At 52.7% G+C, this 8,544-nt stretch overlaps 1 protein-coding gene across 1 annotated transcript in view; it reads left to right on the plus strand.

Moving 5' to 3' along the window:
- Positions 1 to 8,544, plus strand: part of LOC131409835 (ral-GDS-related protein-like) — a 272,278-nt gene that overhangs the window by 226,028 nt on the left and 37,706 nt on the right. The gene's annotated exons all lie outside the window — the stretch shown is intronic.

Genomic DNA, 8,544 nt, shown 5'->3' on the forward strand with positions numbered 1-8,544 from the left:
AATAACGTGTGTGGCAGGCACAGGCCACGGATCTACAGCCAGGAGACCCAAAGTTAAGCCTGGATTCCAGCGCTGGAAGTGACCTTGGAGTGACCTTGGATAAGTCCTTTCCTCTTCTGTGGACCTCTCAGTTCTCAGATCCCTCCCAGCTCTGACATTCTATGACCCTCTGTCCTTGTCACGGGCATCATTCATCACTTACTTGGCTCCTCAGCACCTCCTGCCTACCTGATGGCCTACTTCTTGGGAAATGGGCTCTGTTTCAACTTCCTGGAGCCCCTCCAGAACATACAAGTGCCCTCTGCTCTGCAGGGTGTGCGTGTGTGTGTGTGTGTGTGTGTGTTTGTGTGTGAGAGAGAGAGAGAGAGAGAGTGAGAGTGAGTGAGTGAGGGAGTGAGAGAGAGAGAGAGAGAGAAAGACTACAGCCAGAAAGGTTTACCAAGCTGATCTTGCAAAGTCTTACTTAGGGGCCGGCTACATGGCTTAGTGGTTAAGTGCACCCGCTGCGCTACTGGTGGCCCGGGTTCGGATCCCGGGTGCGCACTGACGCACCGTTCGTCCAGCCATGATGAGGCGGCGTCCCACATACGACAACTAGATGGATGTGCAACTGTGATATACACTTATGTACTGGGGCTTTAGGGAGAAAAAGGAGGACTGGCAATATATGTTAGCTCACAGCCGGTCTTCCTCAGCAAAAAGAGGAAGATTGGCATGAATGTTAGCTCAGGGCTTATCTTCCTCACACACACACAAAAAAAGCCTTACTTTAAAATATCGTTTTCCCTGGAGAGTAATATACTCAGTTGCAAACGTTGCTCCTAATTCTCACCACAAAGGCCTCTGCTGCCACGCTGACACAAACACACACACACACACTTTCACCAAAACTGACCAGTTTTGTGCTCTCCAGCACCAGAGAGGGCCCTGCCCTTTGCACCCACCCCTTCTCTGGCCTACCAACCCCCGAAAACTTTCAAGGCCATATGCGATATGAACCCATACCTTCTTTGGCCATAAAATGACTCGTTTTCTACCTGGGTTCACACTGCAAACTATATTATGGTGCCCATCACACTCTACCACAATCAGACCTTAAGGCTAGAAGCTTCCATCTCTTTGCTGCCTCCCACAGAACCTGATGTCCATTCATTCATCAAGTCCTTACAGAGTACCTACTATGTGCGAGGCAGAAGGGACAGAGTGATAAAGGACACCCCTGCCTTCAAGGAAGTCCCACCAGACCAGGTGAGGGACAGACACCTGAGGAGCCGGCTCTGCCATGGCATGCTGAGGGTGGGAAAGCTGTGGCAGCAGGGGTCATGGAGCACATTCTGGGATGAGAGTCCCCAGGAGGAGGCATTTGAGCTTGGTAGGATTCCACCAGGCAGGGAAGCGTGGGGGTGGAAGGGGCACTCCATACAGAAGCCCCAGCATATGCAAAGGCCAAGGTGTGCACAGCTCATGACCGGGGACACTGGCTGGAGCCCCGAGTGATGGGGTAAGAGGAGCCTGGGGAAGAGGATGAGGCAGTGGTCAGCAGATTTTAGGCAGTTAGAGAATGAGTGAGTGAGTGAATGACCCCCTTGATCATGAAGCCAGTAACCTGGTACTGGTCCTTAGACCTATTCCTTCGTCCTTAGCAAGGACTCAGCTTGGTTTCAGGGCTATGTGTAGGGCTAGGATAGATCTCAGAATGAACTAGATGGTTTAGACATGGGACAAGCCCCGATCCCAGGACCCACAAGTAGAGTGGCAAGACTGGCAAGCAGACACACAGACCTGGGTTCTAGTCCTGGCTCTGCCACCTCCCAGCTGTGTGAGCTTGGTCAGGTGCCTTGAGTTCTCTGAGCCTGCTTCCTCGTTCCAACCTATGAGGATGGTTATGGGGACTGACTAAGAAAGCATCTCTGACAGTGCCTGCTGCAGTGTAGAGGAGGTGTGTGGAATCTGAAACTTTTGTTCAAGCTCAAGTTTCAAGCTGATGTGATCATTAGTTCAGAGCTTGACAGCGGCACCATAAGGTGGAATTAGCAACTTCAGAGCGTTGAACATTCTAGGCAGAGCTGGCTTCAAGGGCGTGTGATGGAGTCCTGTGCTCAGAAGGCCCCATGCTTGGGGCTTCAAGTTCTGCAGTTGCAACCTTGAAGTTATTATTTCTCTTTGAATTTGTTTTCATGAGAAACATCTGATGGAACAATGGAGCACACCCCAGGGGCTTGGAGCCTCAGCCCTCATGTGTTCCTGCCTACTGTTGCCTCCCTGGGATGGTGTCTCAGCTGCTTGCTCCTCACATGCCGGCACCCCCAGAACCCATGACCTCCTCTATCCTCTGTCTGGGAGCAAATGGGTGGAGTCAGCCAGGAAGACTCACATTCCACAGTGAGTCACCCTCCACCTTCTGCAGGGGCCTTGGGGTAGGTGCAGAAATGGCGGGTGCAGTGAACACCCGATCCTGTCTCAGGGCAAGGCAAGGAGACAATGCCTGGGCACTAGGTGGGTGACTCAGCAGGGGCATCTTGCCCACCCCTCATCTAGGTACCAAGTGTATCATGGCACAGAGTTTAGAGGAGGTTGAAGGTTGATATTGGGGGGTTGCCTGTCTGCCATGGGTGGGTTGGTGGGCTGTGAGAAGGGGAGGTCGACTTCCCCGACTCCACCCAGGGCCTTGCATTTTTCCCTTGCATCAGGCCCTACAAATCATGCAGCCAACCCTGGTTAGAATCTGTTTCCATTTTCCCATCCTCAGCTCAGAGTCCACGGTCCTTATGTGATGTGGCCAAATTGCTCTGAGCATCTGATACGCACTGGTGAGATGAGGGGGGGAGAGGCAATCACATCATTCGGCGCTGGGGTAGACAGCTGGTGAGGGGCATCTAAGGGACAGAGAGCCAGCGCCTCCCAAGCTTTAATGTAAATGGCAATCGACTGGGATGTTGTGAAAGTGCAGATTCTGATTCTGGAGGTCTGTGCAGGGCCTGAGATTCTGCATTTCTAACATGCTCTTGCTTCATGGACCACATTTTGAGTAGTGAAGTTCTAGAAGCCTTAACCTAGGAACAGCGTGGCCTCCAGACTGATGCCCGGCAAGCCCCTGTAGGAGCTCTTATGACAGGCAGAGGGAACGACTGCTTAGAACTTAGCCAGCAGCCCACACTGTGATGACTCACCAGTAACTCTGTGTCCCCGGACACTTCAGCTGATAATGTGGGAATGCTTAGTCAATGTGGTCATCAGCAGAGTAATTAAAAACTCGCCCATAAATAACCTCACTCAATCCTCACAACTTTATCAGGCAAGTATAAAAAGGCTGCTTTATAGATGAAGGAATTGAGGCACAGATGATGGGGGGATGTACTCTAGGTTGCAACCGTCAAGTGGCAGAGGTAGGATCTGAACTCAGATCTGGCTAAGGCCCTTCCCACTCTGCCAGCATCACTAAATTTAAGTTTCTAGGCTGGCATAGCTGTGGCTGGAAGCTGGTCCCCCTGCCCATCATGTGCCCCCCCGATCTTGCAGGAGCCCAGAGTGTGAGGTGTTTGGCCTGTGCCCTGGGCCCCCTGGCCAGCCTCCTCTGCACCCCTAGCCAGCAGTCACCTCTGCCTTCAGCCACTCGATATTGATCTCCCCATCCTCGATCTGCTGCCGTAGCTGCTTGGCTACTGTCTTCTCGTCTCCATGATCTGCAGCAGGTGCAGGTACTTCTGCATCAGCTCTTCACACTCCCTGGCCAGGGTCTGGTAGACGTGGACAGACAGATGTGGTAAGACACTGCCTTCTTGTCCCCCAAGAGATCCAACCAGAAATGGGGCTCTGCCACTGACTGCAATTAGGAGATGGTCCTGACTCCCAGATATGGTGTGCGGGGCATTGACCTGGCTGCTGTGCTGTTACTGACTGCTCTGGCTCCTTCTCCAAATCCTGTCTCACATTCTGACCTCTGGTCCTCTAACTGATCCTGTTCTCTCCCCTCTCCCTCCGATCCACATCCTAGGGCCTTTGTACAGGCTCACTCTCTTGTTAGACATAATGCATCTGCTGACTTGAAGTTAAAGTCAATGCTCAAATTGAACAACAAGGATGTGACAGCACATCTGTTTACAACATGGTTCACTGAATATTTTGAGTCCACTGTTGAGACCTACCACTCAGAGAAAGAGATTCCTTTCAAAATATGACTGCTCACTGGCAAGTGCTGGGGTTCCCATGGAGAGACTGATGTTGGTGTGTGCCCCCCTCCACACACGCACCAAAGTTAGGAAAAGTCTTATGACTCGCATAATAGAGGTCTCTGAGGAGAGCAGGGCCAGAATCTGAAGTAGCTCTGAAATGGCTTGAGGGAGCAAGGAAAGGAGCCTGGTCTGGGTTTTTGTTGTGGTTGGAGGTTTTAAAGAAAAATTATTTAATGACACCTGTCAAAGATGGTAAGGCATATTTTATTCAGAACCACTGTGATACGTAGGGACCACCGTGATGGGATTCACAGCGGGGGAGAAATGAGATTGGACTCTACTCTGAATGCAGCATGGGCAAGTGGGAATTCATGGCCAGGCAGCATGGTGGGGGTCACAGGATGGAAAATTACTAAGAGAAAAAACAAGTGTTGGGGTTTCTGGCTAACCTGACCTAACAGGATTCTTACCAAAGAGAGGCCAGAGTGATCAGACACCACCTGAGGGATGGTGGAGGAGGAGGAGGAGCCTGAGCAGATCTCGATGGTGATCAGACATACGGGTGGGTGTTCTGGTTAAACTGAATTAGCAAGGTTCTTGCTAAAACTGGATTTTACAAGGAAGTGTACAGACAGGCCTACAAGAAGGTTCAGGAGCCTGACTAAAGTTTGGTCAAAGCAAGAAATCTTTGCCAGGCGTGAGACCAGGGCAAGAGTTCTGCACACAGACAGGGATTGTGTGGTTGGATCCGAAGCCAGTTCCAGAGAAGGGACTTCTTAATCCTGGTGGGGAAGGAAAAAGCCTCCCAAGAACCATTGCCCCAGCCCCGCCCAGCACGCCCCTCCCCTCCCTGACTCCCTGCTGCCCCTCCTGCCCCAACAGCCATGGGCTTGTCAGGCCAGCGCCAGAGCACCGAGGGCGGATGGAAAGAGCGTCCAGACCCGCAGGGACCTGGTTGTCAGACGCACCGGTCTCACTATGGGAGCTGCCCCCACCCGCTCCACCTGAGGAGCTGCTCCCCCCGACGGCCCCGCCCCAAACCATGCCAGCCAGTCCCAGCGGCTAAGAGTCCAGGCGAGCACAGTCTTCCATGCTGACCGGTGCAGGTGCCCCTACCCGCGTCCCTCTCCCCGCTGCCCAGGAGAATGAGCAGAATGTGATGCTCAACCACTGGGGCCAATCCAGGTGAGCAACGTGGGCAGGGCCAGAAGTGTGGGCGGAAGTGCATCGGTCGCCATCTTGGCGTCCGGCGGGGCCCCTCTCGGAGGGCCGGCCACATTCTCCCTCCCCCCTCGGTCTGGGTCATTTGCTATGAACACCGCAGCAGCGACCCATCAGGGCAGCGGAACAGACGCGTTTTGGCAGCGCTACCCCAGGGTGGGTGCATCAGGCAGCAGTTTGCCTAGGCCCACAGATGTGGCCATCTTGCTTTACGGAGGACAGATGGGCACGCGCCGCCATCTTGCCATCCTGCGGGGCGTGGGGACCAGCTCCCACTTGCTGCACAGTGTCGCTTTGAGCCCTACTCTTGTGGCAGTCCCACTGTGGGGCGGAGAAGAGGGGGCCGGAGCCTGGCAGCATGACAGCCTGAGGCCCGGGATGGTGATCACTGCACTGCCACGAACTGCTCCCACCACTGGGCAACGAGGAGAAACAGCCATCTCCTTCCACAGGTAACCAGCTGCTGCCGCCCAGTCAGACCCCTGGTGTTCCAGCCCAAGGCAGGCAGCACTCTGTGCTTGGGGCCTCGGGGCCGGTCCAGAAGGTGAGTGAGCGCCGGGCGCTATGTGGCCTTGGTCTGTGCCACTGTCTCTGCTCTGGGCACCTCGGGCCACTGCGGCCATCCCATGGCCACTGGCACCCACCTTATGGCCTCCACCACACTGTCACCCCCACCCCCTGGCCACTCTGCTCTCCACTGATTCAGGCTGGGGCCAACAATGTCAAGAAACAGGGTATTCTGGAAACACTCTTTCTTAGGTCACTATCTTCTTGCATTTGCCATGACTTTTCTGCTCTTTTGATGGCAGGGAGCCTGCCTTGATCTCTGAGATCAGGAATGTGGCTGAGCAAATGCAGCTTCTACCTCCAAATTGACACGCCTCTCAGATGCTCTGTTGCTAGAAGGGTCCTGGCAGTGCAGGGAAAGGTGGCTCTGCACTGGAGGTGAGTCCTGGAGAGGCGTCTGACTCTGCAGATTCTGCATGTGACAGCATCCTGGGTGGAGGAGGTTGCAACCCATTCCTCACTGGGAGGCTTACCCTGGGGACTCAGGGAAGGGGCTCCTCTCTTCACTTCTTCCTTGGGATCCCACAGCAAGATGAGGGGTTTGCCTTCCCTTTGGCCTGGCTCCCTTCATGAGGGCTTCTGGAATTCAGCCAGTTGAGTGAGTCCTTTCCTGCAGACTCTGCAATGGAGGTCCCAGAACAGTGCACTGAAGACATTCTACTTTGAAAACCTCCTGACAGATCCTTTTGTTTCATGTTGCAGGTTGTTATTGAATATTTAAAGACCTGAATGCCACTTGTTGTCTTTAGTCTTATTCAAAGTTAACAGTGGTTTGTTTTAAGTCGGAAGTTGTTACAATCCATCCAAAGAACTAGTAATGTGATCTTGTTTCAGAAGTCAGAGAACATGCTTTCTTGACAGTTTCCTTCAGAGTCTGTGTCCCAAAAGTTTTGTTACTGTTTTTGAGAATGATGCAAAACACTACAGAGAAGGTTGCTCTTGGCATGTGTCATTGTTTAACGTGGTATGGGGGCAAAGGAAGTGGGGGTCCTTTTGTAACTTGTCACAAAGCATTGAGAAATGTTAGAAGGTCAGGTTGCTTGGAACTCCCTGAGGACCTAGTATCCACTCGGCCTCATGAGGGTTAGATGAACTCAGGAGGAGAAGAAAGCCTCGAGAGAGACCCCCTTCCTCCCCATGTGCATAGTTTTCTCTAAATAGAGATTTTACCTTAATGAGGAGAAAAGATTATGAAGTGTCTTGGTCAGTACATTTCAGGGGCTGGTTGCTTGGTACAGGAAGCAGTTTTCCTCCTGGTAGTGGAAGGACAGGAGGAACACAGAACCACAGCTCTTGGGGCTGACCTCCTCTTGGCGGCAGTCCTGCATCCTCGGCTGCTTGAGTAGAGCTGGGGCCAGGCGCCCTGCTGAGTGCCTGGGAGGCTCTGCTGGCCGACACCTGGCCTGGCTTTGAAATAGGGGGACCAATCCTCCCCATTTTAGCACCCAAAGTCCTGCATCCCAGGGACAGCAGGAGGGTTGGACAGCCATGAGCTTCTAGGAACTATTTCTGAGGCTTCCTGAAGCCTTTCGTGTTGTCTTGGTGCCATCCTGTGCTCTCTGCCCGAGCATCTTTGTTCCTACAGGGCACTTACCACAACCTGGGAGAAGGTCTTCACCTTCCTTCCTTCTCTGCCCTACAGATGGTCAGCTCCTTAAGGTAGACAGTGGGTCTTTCATCTTTCTATTACAGTAATAACTTGCAAGCAGAGGTGTTCCTTAAAACTTTACTAAAGTTTTAAATGGGCAAAATTCCTAAGTGTGGGTGTTCCCAAAAACACTTGTTTTGCTTTTATAATTGATTATTTTAGGGGGAGACATTTAATTCTTTCTTTTTAATTACTTTTTCATGTATCCTTGCAGGCTCCACATAAAGGACTCAAAACGTCTTGTCCAGTTGCTAAAAGTTGTTCACAGGGATGACTGGACCCTATTAAGTATTCTTTCATCTGTAGTGAACATTTCACCAAAAAAAACTCTTGAACAGGCTGGAGGGTCAGTACTACATGTTAAAGCCCACGGCCTTGCCCTCCATCTTCCACCTGACTGAGAAGGAGGAGCTGAAGGCCACTGCCGCCCCAGAAGAAAGAGACCAAGATAGCCGCCAGGGACAAGAGGAACATGCCAGTGAAGCAGATGGGAAAGGAGCTTCAGGTTCATCCTCATCCTCGAGGGAAAACCTGAGGGCCCAGGAAGGGTCCCGCAAATTGAAGCGAGCCCTTCTGCAGGGCAAACCCGAACCCAATGCCACCCAGGAAGCCACCAGTCAGGAGCGGGCAAAGAGTCTCTGGAAGGAACTCCAGGAGACAGTGTGGTCTCCACAGCGTGAGGCAGCCAGGGAGATGCAAACAGGTCTGCTGTAGATGCTGGCGATGAGACCGCCTCTTCCCAGCCAGGGCCTACTGGATAAGAGTGGCATTTCCGTGGGTGACTTTATCCCTCAGGATCTGAGGCATGCAGATTTATTGGCTGGCATCCTTCTTACAGTTTCTCCTCAGCACACACTCAAGAGAGGCCATCTGTCCCTCGAGAGGCTGTTGACCGAAAGAGGCTGAAGAGAGATGTGGAGCCCACCTACAGTGGGG

The sequence above is a fragment of the Diceros bicornis genome, chromosome 8 (assembly GCF_020826845.1).
Source record: "Diceros bicornis minor isolate mBicDic1 chromosome 8, mDicBic1.mat.cur, whole genome shotgun sequence".
NCBI classification, from domain to species: domain Eukaryota; kingdom Metazoa; phylum Chordata; class Mammalia; order Perissodactyla; family Rhinocerotidae; genus Diceros; species Diceros bicornis.